At 37.8% G+C, this 14891-nt stretch overlaps 1 protein-coding gene across 4 annotated transcripts in view; it reads right to left on the bottom strand.

The window, feature by feature from the left end:
- Positions 1-13381, bottom strand: part of LOC109399736 (uncharacterized protein DDB_G0283357) — a 380277-nt gene extending 366896 nt beyond the window's left edge. Inside the window, exon 1 of one of the 4 annotated variants that reach the window (XM_062861221.1) lies at positions 12032-13381. The gene's annotated coding sequence lies outside the window, so the exon portion shown is untranslated. The remainder of the gene's footprint in view (positions 1-12031) is intronic. The other 3 variants (XM_029871278.2, XM_029871289.2, XM_062861220.1) reach the window with 3 other exon arrangements.
- Positions 13382-14891: the final 1510 nt, after the last annotated feature.

Raw genomic sequence — 14891 nt, 5'->3', positions numbered from 1 at the left:
TAGAATTTTTCATCAGTCTTAGATAGTCTGATTGTTACTTGGGAGGTAAGCCCAAGCCTCACATTGATGGAGTACTCCTTCATGAATAAAAATGGAAAACTAGAAATAACAGTAGTGCAAGATGCATCTCTTGATTTGATATCTGTCCTGACAAAATCTAGTTTATGACTACTCTTAAGATTTATGTATTATGTTGTAGTTCTTATTAGAAAAACAGCAGCTATTTTTCAGCTACTTATGAAATTTTTAACTTCTTCTATTAAATCAATCTAATTAGTCCGTAATGTGCAATTTCACAAGATATTTATGAGACATTCTGCACATAAATTCTGGTGGAATTCTGAAACTCCGTAGAATGTAAAGTCAGAAGGTTCTTTGATAAATATTTGTGTTGATTTCTGTAGAAAATTCTCAAAGATATTTTGAATGAATTTTCCATGGAGTACTTGGAACATCACAGCAATTTCTTGAATTAATAGGAGTATTCTTGTTTATTTCTGCCAGAAATACTCAAAGATATTTTAAATAACTCCCCATTAGGTTCTTAAAAGATGGAAGAAATTTCTACCAGAATTTAGAAGAATTTATTTTAAATTCTTACGTTTGATTTTATTAAGTGATCCTAGGACATATGCAAATCATATTCCAGAGTTATTTAAACATTCTTAGATGAATTATAGCAAGGAGCTTGGACAGACTATTTTGAAGAGCTTCGACCCCAATTTCTTTATAATTATATTATAAAGCTTTCGACAAAATCCACAGATTCATTGAAGAAATTTCTGAAGAAGTATGTGATGAAATGGTCATAGATCTTGAGAAAATTAAATAAGTTTTGCAATCAGCACATTCTTGGATTCGAATTTGTGTCCGCCGAAAATTTTCTAGAAATTTTCTGGGAAATGCAGACAGGAATTCCTTGGATATTTGCCAAAAAAAATCATAAAGTTTCACTGGAAGTTGAAATAAGAATTCTGACAATAATGTTTCTCGCCATGAACTTTCGTAGCAGATGAGTTATTACTTACTATTACTTTCTTTCTATGCTTAAGTTCCTCACAAAAAATGATTGTTGAACTGTTGATAGCAGCAGGAATATCCCCAACGATTATGCTTCAATTTTGAATAGTAGTTTTTCAAAGTTTTCTGCTAAGCATTCTTTTAAAAATTTCATTAGAAACTTTGTCATGAAGCCCGACTGAATCTATGTAATCTAATGCCACGAACATAAGGCAGTCTGAGCACAGCTCAGTTCAGCTATACCAAGGAATCTAACGCCACGAGAACACTTGTTGAACGTTTATTTTTTCATACTTAAAATAAATTCTTTTATCAGCGTTTTCATACTGGAATTTTAAATACGGATGTCTGGTATAAATGAATTAAAGTGGTTATCAGAACTTGTTTAGCTAAATTCTTCTACAACAACAACATCAAGAATCTTTTATAATAGTTATTATTACTTTTACTTCGACTATTCTACATTCGATATTGACAAAATATAATCTCCAAAAAGAGGGTTCAAACAACACTGTGATTCTGGGTTTCCAAATCTGTAAAATTCAAAATACTCTAGGAAGTGGACCAGCATTCACGAAACGCGCTTAAGGTAAATTTTTAATTATTTTGACGATTGTTAGAACCATAAGTGTCGTGTCTTGTCTTTGTTTTGCTTTGTTGTTTAAAATTTATGGTTTAACTATTTCTATAAAACCACCAAATTATTAGTCTATTAGTTTGGGGTGTGACCTGAACCTGAACAGTTTCAGAACCCATGCCAATGGAATTCTTTTTTCAGAAAGTTACTTAAAATTCTGTTTGTAAATAATATATTTTTCATAGGCATCTTATTCCCGTCTAACTTAACACCGACCAATAATGATCGACTTTATTCTTGCACCTGACCTAATGCCTCTTTAACAGTTACCCTCCATATCATGTAAAAATATTGAAAAATAACAATATGTTATTTACTTAAAGTAATAAGATTGAATAATTGTCCCTCAAATTCCATTTGCATCAAGTCTACGTATATTTCGTGTTCAGCCTGAATTCAATTCCCGGCACACCTTCTATATGACACTATGGTACATATGATGAGACCGTAGTTGTGTATTTGAAAAGTCGATCAAATTCTTCGTAATCTAAATCAACTCATATGTGTTCAAAGTACGATTGAGCGGAAAGCTTTTAAGTTGAGACGGATGTAGCAAAGGAAGTAGGACCAAAATATTTCAATTTATATTTTTGCTCACCAGATCATAATACGCCATTACAGTGCGACGAATAAATCTTTCTCTGTGGCTGTTAAATATGATGTTCCATTTGCAGAAAATCCACACATTTAGCCGAAAACCTTGCCAAAAACAAACATTCGATCGACGAGAAAATGCGGGTGTTTTGATTAATTTAACAGCTTTTGCTGCATTCTGCAGTAGTGAAATCCAACTTTGACACAGAACTTTTGTGGGGTGTGAATTGAAGGTTGGTTCAACAAATGAATCTGGCGAAGTGAAAATTGAATGGTGATGAAGATCAATTCGGCTAGCTTCTACTTCAATGCGGTTGCCTTCGTCGTACGCGAAACGGGAACACTTGTCAACTTGTAGGTAAAGTGAAATTGAAACGTGAAATTTTGCGTAATTAATAGATTTCTAGAGCTAAAGGGGTTTGCTTCCATCGATGAGCCATAAGCAAAGGTTAGCTGGAATACCTGTAATTATTGGCTTTTTTCCGTCGGCTATAACGGGAATTAGCACATATGTATTAAAAAAATCTATATTATGTACTTGGTACACCCCAGTATCCTTTCATCCAAAAGTGGTCCCTTCCAGAAGCGGCATACTTGTTACACCTATGCCGGCAGCGGCCAAGAGTAGCCCCCACACTCGACGTGTGCCGCTCCGGATCAGAAATGGCTTTTTCCTAGCATCCAGCACGGATGACTTTTCACCATCAGTTTTATGTTTCTGTTTTCCAACTAACTAGGCACCACTTTACTTCGATTAAGAGACCATATGAATGTGTCGGCCGCGTTTTTTTTGTTGTTGTTGCTACCCATTTCAGGGGTAAGATATGTTTTTCTCCGGACCGCTTTCGGGATTTAAGCCGTATGCCAACGCCACGCCATATCCATACGCAATTGCTGGGATGAAAAAGTGAAATTGGTTTTGTGGTTTTCGATTTTGCTTTGGACCCTCGCTCGCGTTGTGTCGTTGGTAACAAAAGCATACAGACAAACACCCAAGTGGAAAGTGGATGTTTTTGTTCTGAATTTTAATTGAGTTTTAAGTGTCGCAGCTGGTGCCGGGAAGTTTAACTCATTTCCAATGCTGCTGTTGCTGGTGCTGCTCTGTGGCTGCTGTGGCCACCACTGCACTACCCTCCTAAGCGACCGACGACGATCGGATCGTACAATTCCGGGTGGATACCAGTCGGGATAGGATTCGGGTGGTTCTATGAGGGAAACATTCCTGATTACTTTTCAAAACTTTGTAAGCCAGAGTCGTTTCTGTGGGGCTGTAAGACATGAGAAGTTTACACCGTACAGGAAGAGTTTTGTTCAGAAGCACCCTTGCGAAGGGCGTGACGTTGGTGAATGGAGTGTTGAAATTACCATTAGAATGTTTACCCGGATAACGAGACGCATACCAATGAGGAAACAGAACTGTAAGGAATATTCATTATAAAACTAGCTTGGAACTAAGACGAGTAACGTCCGAAAACGTGAAAATATTTTCGAATATTAGCGTCATATCACGACATTTGCCAGGACAGCTAGTAATATAATAAAAAAAATATTCAAAGTATGGACTTCTGCACGAATTTATGCTGGCCTGTTTACTCCCACTGACAATTTTGATGTTTGAGCAGTACTCAAACGTCAAATTTTCTGCGAGAGTAGGCAGGCCAGCATAAATTCGTGCAGAAGTTCATATAAGACTGACTTCGGCTTACTTGGAATTAAATCTTGAATTTCTGATCGTTCAAACTGAATTCGAGTACTTAGTTCAATATTTTTTGACGATTTTAAAACAGTGGAGATGGATTCAGTTTTCATTATTGGTAGGTATCAGGATTGGTTTGGTACTATTTTTAAAAGAATCCAAGGAGAAATCCATGCAGATTTGCAAAACGAATTTCTGAAGAATTATTTGAATGGATCCTAGAAATAGCTCCTGGCGGAACCTCAGGAGGCATTTCTGGAGAAATATGATTAGGGTTTGCAGAAATTTCTTAGAAATCCCAGCAAAAATTTCTGACGAAACCCCAATTGAAATTCCTGTAGGACAGGAATCCTTGGAGAAATGTATGAAGCAATCCCTAGAATGCCTAGAGAAATCCCAGGAAAAATTCGCAGAGGTATTCTTGCAGAAATTTCTGAAGAAATCTGTGGAGAAATATACAGACAAAGTTCCTGGACAAATTCCTGCAGTAGTTTCATGCGAAATCTAAGGAACAATTTCTGGAGCAATCACAGCAAAAATTATCGGAGGGAACCCAAGAGGAATTTCTGGAAGAATACCAACAGATATTCAAGAAAGGATTCTTGGTAGTAATTCTTGGATGTAATACCTGGAGGAATCTCAGCGAGAATTTTCAGAAGAATTCTTGGAGGAATCTCAGGAGGAGTTCTTGGAATGACTCCAGCAGGAATGTGCGCAGAAATTGAAAAAAAAATCCAAGAGCAGTAGGAATTCCAAAATGAATACCAAGAGGTTTTCCGGGAAGAGTTCAATAAAGAATTTCCAGAGAAATCCCTAGATAAAATCGTAGTAGGAATTCTGGAACAGTTTGAAAAATTTCAGCAGAAATATCTGAAGAAATTTTGGTCAATATACCTGGATGAATCCCAAGAGAAATACGTGGAGGCATCTTTCCAAACAAGCTGGTATCTGATACAAACTTGCTTCAAAATGTTGGATAGGGTCAGAGATAGTTTTGTTTTCAAAAATTGTTTGATTTTCTTTTTCAAATGTTACAAGAGATTTTTTTTTTAACAAAGAGTATCATCGTTGCTTGCTACTCGATATGTGATTAGTCTACTGGCATAGAAGTCTCTCAGTTAATAACAATGGATATCTGTTCATCAAATTTTAACCTTATAAACAAGCTCTTTCCGATTTGTGACGTAGCGTCAGAAAGGGGATGATTTGTTCGTTAGGTAAATTATGTGATGCCCTAAGACTTAAATTGAAATGAATATATATTCATAATTGGAATTTGATTTTCAAGACTGAGAGTGCCAAGTATCCTCTTGTTCAAAAATGACTGACAAAATTGGGGATTGAAAAAATCGGGTCACCACTGTTGTTCAACTTGAGACCGTTTACAATACGTTAAGCCCAATAGACGGAACTTTGAATCTTCAGCGCTTAAAAAGTCGGATATACTGGAACTTCCATTGAGGTAAAACCTATTTAAGTACCTTTATTTAGGTAACTATACCTAAATGGAACTTGATTGTGTCCAATACAGGGATTAGGGATAAGTTTGATTCACGAGAAAGAAGTACCGAGTGGAGTTAAGGGAAGTTTGGAGCATGTTCAGGGGTGAGTTATTAGGAGAGGTTGGGACTATTTAAGGTTTCCTAGAAACTTTCTATAGCACGAGTCTTCGGATCTACACGCAGAACTTGTGCGTGCCACAGAAGTCCAATGTCGCAACTAATCGTGTGACTAACATCTAGTTTGCCACGCCCTTACAGCGTCAGTAGCGGTACTAGAAGTGTCAAATAAATTTTATTTACCAAAACAAAAGATCCTCTATCAGCTGGACAGTTAAAAGCAAACAATTATTACAATTTAAGTTATAAATTTAATAAAATACGAAAAGTGCCGACAGCGCCATTGGAGTTCTAGTGTATTTCTATTGTTTGATTAAAATTCATGCTTGAACAGCCTCATATGATTATGTGCTGTCAAAAGGTGACTTCCATGTTTTCTTAAAAAATATCCAAGAGCTCTCTTGAGTGTCGGTCATCGAATCCACAAGTGGAACGTCTTGAATCCCTTCTGAAATTGCCTGAATCGTTTATGAAACGCTTGAAAACGCGTTTAAAATCTTCCGGAAGCTCACCTGAAGCCTGACAGATATCTTAAGCCTCTGAAAACAGCTCTTTAACGCCTCTGAAGCTCGCTGACAATAACCTGAAATTCCATCGAACCCCATGTAACGCACCGGATACTCTCCGAAACCCCAAAATCGCTTCTAATATTTCTCCAAACCATCCTCAAAATCTCAACAATAAAACCATAGACAAGTATGCTACAGTATATCAGTCCTCAGGAAACCCTATGAAACCCCCTCGGGCCCCCTGTAGCGCACCTGAGACTTCCGAGAACGCTCCTGGACCGTCCCTGAAACTCGGTGAAAATCATCCGATTCTTCCTGAAGTAATACCGAATACCCCCTCTGATCCCGTGTAACGCGCCGGAGACTCCCGAAAAAGCCCCTGTAAGGTCTCTAGAATCCCCTGAAAATACTCTGAAACTCCCTGAAATGGCACTTGAAGCCCCCTGAAACCCCTTCGAATCCCATCTATCGCACCTAAGACCCTTCAAAACCCCTGAAACACCTTTGATCCCCCCTCTCCCCTCTTAACACTCCCTTGAAAGCCCTCCGAAACCACGCTTGACTCCCCCTTAAATCATCCAGCTTTAAACATCTTTGCAATCGATGTTGATAATAAATTAAGACCATTTAGGTCACAAAAAAATAGGTCTCTCAAAGGGTTTTCTATGAAATTCCTACAAGAATGTTTCTAAGTTTCCACTAGATGCTATCTCGTAGCATTCCGCTTGGTAATCACTTGGAATTCAATGACAAGTTTGCGGAACAAGAGCTTTTGAATCTTAAGATTTTTAGGATTTCCTTCTGAAAATTCTTCAGAAGTTTCTCTTGCATTTAATCCAAATGTCTTTCTTTTAATTTCCTTTGATGTTTCTACAGGTTTCCATTCCATAAAAAACGGAATTTATTAAAAGCCCCTTTTTAAAACCCCTTCTGAAATTCATCCAAGGGTTCCTTTTGACATTCCTCCTAGAGTTTTTCCGAGGAAATTGCTTCTGATGTTCTTCCAAGAGTTAGTTTTTAAGGCTCCCCCAAAAATTCCGTAGGCTTCATTTTTTTCATTCTTCCAAACAATCCTTCTGAGACTCGTTCAAACATTTCTCAAGGAATTTTATTTGAGGATTCTTGGATGCAGGGATGCCTAATAATTTTTTTTATTGAAATATCTGTATCACTATTTCCAAAAAATCTGCTTCGCATACAAAATTTTGGTGAAAAATCTGTATCCCATACAAAAACAAAATGGCCCTTCTTGCTCAAAAATCCATATAAAACGAAATCTGTACGGATGATCAAAAATATGTATATAATACAGATAAATCTGTATATATGGCATCCCTGCCTGGATGAGATCTTTTTTCTTTGGCATTCCGGCAAAAATGTCTTCTTCAGCTTCGATATTGGATTACTCTAAGAGCTTTTGCACGATTTTCTCTAGAACTGCATCAGAGTTTCCTACTGCGTTACTTCCCAGAGTGCCTTCTGGGAGTTTTATTACTTTTCTGTGCATTCCCAGCAGCTCCTACTAGAAATCCACAAGTTTGTCTGGTAATCGTTTAGAAAAACCTGAAGACCTGCAGAAACTCTTGAATCCCAAGATAAGATTTCTGTAGAAATCTACACAAGAAGTTCATAAAGGAAAGCCCAGATGGCGTTCCTGGTGTTATATATACTATAATCCTGAAAGAATTTTCAGAATTCTTGAAGAATCCACAGAAAAAAAAATCTTCCAGGAATTTCTGGAGGAGTCCCCGTTTGCAGTGTTTGGAAGAATCCCTACCAGGAACTCCTGATGAAATTTCTGTAGGATTCTCAAGAAGAAGTTACTGTAATCCAAGCCATAGTCCCAAGTTGTTATTTCTGTTCAATTTTTCAGAAGGAAGTTTCCGGAACAATACTCAGATGGCATTCCTGAAAAAATCTCCAGAAGGCCTTCTTCGAGGAATCCTCAGCAGAAATTCCTGGAGCTCTCCGTTTGAAGCGTCTGAAAAAAAAAAATCACTACCACAAATTCTAAAAGGAGCCCGCAATGGCATTTTTGGAGTAATCGACTGATGGATTATCCTGGATGGCATCCTGAGATAAAATTTCTATATGAACCTCCAAGAGGAAGTTTCTAGAGATATCTCCAGATGAAATTTATGGAAGAATTTCCAGAAGGAATTAAAATGCACCTTAAAATATAATTAGCTATTTTTTTTCTAAGGTACAAGCAAAATTATATGAAAACATGCTTTAGAGGAAGCTTTAATTGGGCCTCAATATGAATACAGGTAATCTTCGATATAACGTACCCTCGATATAGCGAATTTGATATAACGTACATTTTGCTTCGATATAACGTACAACATTGAACAATTTCATTTTTCCAGTCATAACTCTCAGATAAGCTACGAAATCACTCAATTCAATGTTCTGTTGCAGCATTAGTCTTTCTACCCGGAATTAGCCCAAACTGGGAAAAAATTAGTGTACCTTATATCGAAGCACAAAAAAACGAAATTATTTTTTCGTTAAAACTCATGTTTTTTATTATTAGAACACTTCGATATATATGTGTGAAGAATTAGCATTAAGTTAAAATTCACAAATACAAAGAAATTAAAAAAAAAAAAAAAAAAACTTCGATATAACATACAAAGAGAAAATTTATAAGTACGTTATATCGAAGAGTACCTGTATATTCCAATCCCTCTTGTCTGACAGTGTGTAACGCCGAAACACAATCCCATTAACCCATTAGGTTGGTAGAACTGCAGAGCGGTTGTAACAACGATCGCTAGTTCATCATCACTCATTGAGCAGCAGACAAATCGAAGAGGTAAGTCGTATCTGTTGGACGAAACACATTGCCATGCCGAGTGATTCACGAGTGGTAAATTACAACAACCGCCATTGTCCTGGTCCATTTCTCTATGTGATATATGTCATTTTGATTTTGTCATCTCGGGTGATTACTTGATTACTTACTTCATTAACCTTCCGTAACTAGCGCGGTGGACTACCTGCGTCAGCCCCACGCTAATGCTGAGTACAAAAAGCGAGCTTTTTTCATCGTGTTGTACAAAATACAACAGCGCGATCGCTCGAGGGTTAATGACTGCATTCATGATTAATGCGGAGCTCAAAAAATTCGAGTGTTCCACAGATAAATGATGGTAGTATTTTCAGTGTTGACAAAAATGAAATAACATGTTGACGAAATCAAAGCATGACAAAATCGGAACATATCTGTACAATCAGAAAAAATATGTGTTTCTAGTCGCGCATAGAACCATGCGCCTCCATTATCCCGTTTTATAGTGCAAATAGATGCAGAGACTCCATCCAAGGCGACGAACCCGCAGGTTTCAAAACCCCATTTATGGGCGACATTGGAATTATAAAGCATGACGGCAATCCTGGATATCTTTATTTCAATTAGCACCGCCTCTTACGCTTTTTATTTCGTTTATATAAGATTATGAATAATATAAATCTCTCAAGTTATTTTGTCCTATACTTTATTATAGTAAATACATCCCTGAACATTTGTAGCGCTCGGGTGCAAGCCAGCTTTTTTGAATATAACCTCAATCTGATTGCCTACTTTCAGAAAAAATCGGGAAACCATTAGCTACAAGGTATTACCCGTTGCAAGAAAATAGAGAGCGAAAAAGGTGCAAAATCGCTAATAGACCTCCGCTGGTATGTTTAATCGTTATGGTGTCTTCTACAATAAGTGCGCGAATTGGCCAAGGAATACTGCGCCGAAAACACCGAAATGATTTTTCTTACAGGCGGAGGTGTATGGGCGCTTGCGCGTACAAATTTTCGCGCAACGCATAATATACAAACCGTTCCCTAATACGTGTATTGAAATGAATACGCGTTATGTTAAAACAGCCGATTCGAAATTCTTGTCATAGCCTAAGTTAAGAAAGCAAAAACTACTGCGAAAAAAAGAGATTTGCCATAGAAAACAAGATTAATAGACGAACTGAAGGACCAACAACTATTAGGGAACATACGTTTTATACGTCACGCCAAAATTAGAATTTTCCACAAATATTTTTTATTTTACTTTTTATGGTACATTTCTTGCGCTCTACTGTATTTTTGAATGTTTTTTCATAGCATCTTTTCTCTATTCCCATGAGCATAGGAGATGGTTATTTTAAACTATGGACATTCTAATTGGGTGTGAAACTGGTGTGTCCTTTTTAAGAATTGTTTCCAGTAACATAACAAAGTGGGTTCTCATTCGTTATCTTAACATTTTAAACTACTAAAGTATTTGACTTTGACAGACAAATGAGTAATGAGCAAGCAGCAAGAGCAAAACCTTTCAATCAAAATCACTTTTTGAGATTCTTAGAACATCAATGGATCCACATTGAGAGTGTTGATACTCATTATATGTGCATGTTATTAAACTAGAATATTCAATGAATATTGCTCAAAAATAATCTAAAGTTTAAATGAAAAGAAGACGAACGAGGAAATAAGGAAATTTAAGCTCTGTGTAACATCAACAAACATGCTCGATTTGGACGACAGTGTTTGTTATTTTGAGCTAATTAATCGTTGCACAACAAATGTTTTCTTATTTTGGAAATTTTGTTGCGGTTTCTGGAAAATTGATAAACCACGAAAAAAATCTGAAGATACTTTGATCCTCCCTTATGCACAGAAATGCGATTTTGAAAATAAAGTATTACCCCGCTAATACGACATCGACTGTTGTCGAATAACCGGGGTAAACTTTTAATTCAACAAACTGGTCACCCTACACCATCATGCTCATTAAAATTTGGCAACTCTATTTTTGTTTTTGTTTTGATTTCCGGGTTCGTTATGAAACATAATTTCAACAGATATTGCGGTGGTGCGAATAAAATGCTCGTTCTTTCTACGATTGTTGCCATCCTCAGTTCATTCCGGTTTGTCTTTAGGCGATTTTGGTGTCGAATAGCACCAACTCAGAACTTCCGGAATTAGTGGCTGCAAGAGGAGCTGCTGCGGGTGCGAGTATAAGCGCAACATCAAACTGTTTTGCATTTACAGTGTACATCGCTGTGACATTTGAACACTTTTTAATTCGACATGTGTCGTATAAGCGGGGTACGAATTAAAAAGTGTCGTATTAAAACGTGTCGAACGAACGGGGTAAGACGGTAGTGCTCCGTTTTTCAATGAAAATAAAATAAACAATGGAGATGATGCATTCTGTGTTGCCTCGAACAAAGCTCATGTTGCTTTAAAGCGTAATTATCTTTAAACTGATCAACAGTTGATGGATTTAAGTATCATTGTTATTATTAGAATTAAATTGACTTCTCCCAACACATCTTTTAGTTAAGACTGCAGTCTGTGTTTACCCATCAATCGGTTTATGCGAGCTAGTTGTTTTTTTTTTTTAATAAGAAACAACAGCTTGATTACAATCCTTTCTAGTTGAGAGCTTCAGATTGTTGAAAATGGTCGATAACTTCTAAGAAGGCCCCACATATGTCCTCGTTCCCAAAACGCTAACCATAGCGCCGTCAGTTAAGCTTCTGCAAACCGATCCATTTAGTAGATTCCATTCACTTTGCAGCAGCTCGATGACAAATTTATTCATTAATAGTCTATTCCATTTAATTATTCATTGGCGCGGTCGTTCCACTTGAATGATTGTTTGGCATTTCTTGGTAAATTTTCATAAAAGAAAACTGCATGATATCAGTCATTGACTTATTTTCGATGTTTCATTGTTATGCGCAAGAATACTGCAGTCAAGGTCAACCCTTTGTCAAACATATCGTATTATGTTTTAAGTAAAGCTTATACCATAAGATGCTTTCACAAATTCTTTCTCTTATTATACTGACCAATGATCAATAGTTGATTGATTCGAGTATCATTGTTATTAGATTCCAATTGGCTTCGATGTACATGCATCTTACGATTTATTCTGCAAGCTCCGCTTATAACTCACTTACTATAATCGGCTTATGCGTGCTTCTGGTTTCTCATTCAAATGGGACTGCAATCTCCAGTCTTCTGTTGAGTGTTTAACGATTAACTTCTGGCTCCCTCAATTGCCGTAGTCTGCATTTAGAAGTTGGGGGAATCAATTTGCACTCATTTAAACAATTTTCTTTTTCAGGAGTCAGCAGCGACGGTGTCGCGCTTAACTAAATTTTAACAATCTGTAGACGCTGAGTAATATAACACTCCCTAGTGACCAGTATCCGTTGCTAGACGGTCGGTCCCGGTGGCTTATTATGTTTTGGTTTGGCTCAATTTCCCCACCGTTCACACCGGACTGGGTCGATTGGTGTTGCTTCTTCTTCGGGGCCCTTCTGGCCTTCACACATGGCTAGTCGTGGTGGGCTCCACTCGCGAGCCACACAAATACATAACAAAACAAGGGCCACGGCACAAGCACTCGGCATACGAAAACTCTGAAATCGGACTGCCGTTTTCTTCCTTACTTCCTGCCGTCGCGTGATTACCACCTCGCGCCAAGGTACGGCCACTTGCAAAGGTAGAGGGTTAAATACATGCTGGCAGTTTTTCTGACTGGAATGCAGCACACACAACAAACCGAAACGAAACGCACCACAAGAGAAAAGAAAAACAAGAGAACCAACAACAAAAAGTCAACAGCCAGGCCACTCAACAGTGCCAAGCAAGTTGTTGCGGAGAACCGAAACCGAACGAACAGGAGAAGTGAGAAAAAATATGTCACACACAACCACTACCTCTATCGTGACTGGTTTTCTCGCTGGCAATTCAGGAACACTGGAAAACACCGTTTTTCTTCAGCAACAATTGGACACCGAGTAACACATTTCGTAAGCCCCCAAACTGCACTACTGACTTCTTCGTCGTTTATACACTTTGCGCACTTCCGATCCGGATCGTCGATGTAACTTCGAAATTTGAAACTCCTTTTTTGCTTTCTTCACTGGAATGGCGATAAAAAACGGTCAGCGACTACGACATCAAACGAGAGAACAGCCACAGTACAAAACACAGGCAAAACGATGACGCGACAACAACGGCCGTCGTCGATGAGGAGAAGAGTTAAATTCCAGACTTATAATACACAACAACACACGAGCATCGAGAGGCAATCCGCGACCCGCGACGACGACGACGACGTTCCGACGGACAAACCCACAATGGAATGTGTGCGTCTGCACGGTATGACGAACGCGATTGAACTGTACTGCTGCACACGACGATGGTAATCGTTCGATCCGGTTGTTGCTTGCCGTCGTCGGTTCGGCTCGATTCGATTCGACTCGTTTGGAGTTCGGGCTAACAACAAAACAACATCACTCCCTCATTCAGCAGCAAGCAGGTATGTTCGAATACGGGACCCGAACCCGGTGGCCGAACGAACGACGTTTCGCGTGAGTTCGAATTTGCTTCATGGGTCGTTCGGTATTCCGTGGGCTGTCAGTGCTTCGGTAACGCAGTTGCTGTCAGTTTCCAATTGGAAACCGTGAGATGGTGTAACGCGGTGTTATTAATATTGGTATTGGAGGAATTCGAATCGACGGTTGGCAGATAGGGAAATTCGTTTATATTTTGCGTACTCGATGTGGCAGATGAGAAGCTTTCATTCAAGGACTTGTCGATGGTATTTCTGAAAGAGACGTTGTCAAGATTTCATTTAGGTTTTTTTAAAGAAATTCTTATGAGCATTCTTTCATTAGTTTTTTGAAAATCTTTAAAAAATATATATGAAGGTTCCTTCTACAAATTTCAACAAGTGTTTCCGAACACCCCTATCGGGATTACTTTAAAATTTTCTCCAAGAACTACTTCGGGAGCCTCATTAAAAATTGCCCGCAGATTTTTCCCAAGATTTGACCAAAAATTTCATTTTTTTTTCAACATTTCTTCGAATGCATTTTCGAGAGTTTCTCAAGAAAACCTTTCCCAAATCTTGCTAAAACTCTCTCTGGGACTCTGGGACGAATATTCTTTCATTGATTCTTTCAGAACTTCAATCCTAAAGCTCTTAGAGTTACAAAACAGAAAGTCTTTATAAATATTTCTACGTTTTGCTCAGCCCCAAGGGAATGCCAAGAGAATGGCTCCAGCAACTAAAATTTAGGGCTCCTTCGAGGATTTTTCCAAGAATTTCTCATCAACAGCAATTTCTCCGAGGACTTGCATGGAAATTTGTACAACACTTCTTCCAGGCGTTCCGCCAACCATACCTCTAGAAATTATTTCAGGGACTTCTTTAAATAGTTTTTCAGAAGTTTCACTCTTTCCATAATTTATCAAAAAAGTCTTGGATGATTCTCAATTTTCTACCTTCTTGAATTAATTTGAGGATTTCTTCAGAAATTCCAGCTAGGATTCCTTTAAAAGTTTTTTTTTTCGAGATTTTTTTTCTCAAATATGCCTTTTATGGAATCTTCTATGGACACCAACAACCGCCGCCCGAAATTCATATGAAGATTCCTGCTGAATTGATTGATTTGTCTTTATTAAAGAGACTTTCAGATTCCTGCTGAAATTATTCCAAAGATTTCTGCTCAAGTTCCTCTGACGGCATAAATTTATGAATTTCTCCGAGGATTTGTCTGGGAATTTCTCTAAAATATCTTTCAAAAGATCTTTCACGGATTCCTCCATAAATTATCTCTCGTGAAATTGTCCAAACATTCTTGTGGAAGCTTTTCAAAAGAATCATGCAAAAACTACCGCAATGAATCCTTCAAAGTTTTATGAGAATTATCTTAGAAATTGTTCCAAAAAGTCGCCATAAACTTCTCAAAGAAATTAATTCGGAAATTTCTTCTGAAATGTTTACGAGAAATTCTCAGAAA

The sequence above is a fragment of the Aedes albopictus genome, chromosome 3 (assembly GCF_035046485.1).
Source record: "Aedes albopictus strain Foshan chromosome 3, AalbF5, whole genome shotgun sequence".
NCBI lineage: Eukaryota > Metazoa > Arthropoda > Insecta > Diptera > Culicidae > Aedes > Aedes albopictus.
The sequence above is the reverse complement of the archived record's forward strand: the minus strand, read 5'-3'. Positions and strand labels throughout refer to the sequence as shown.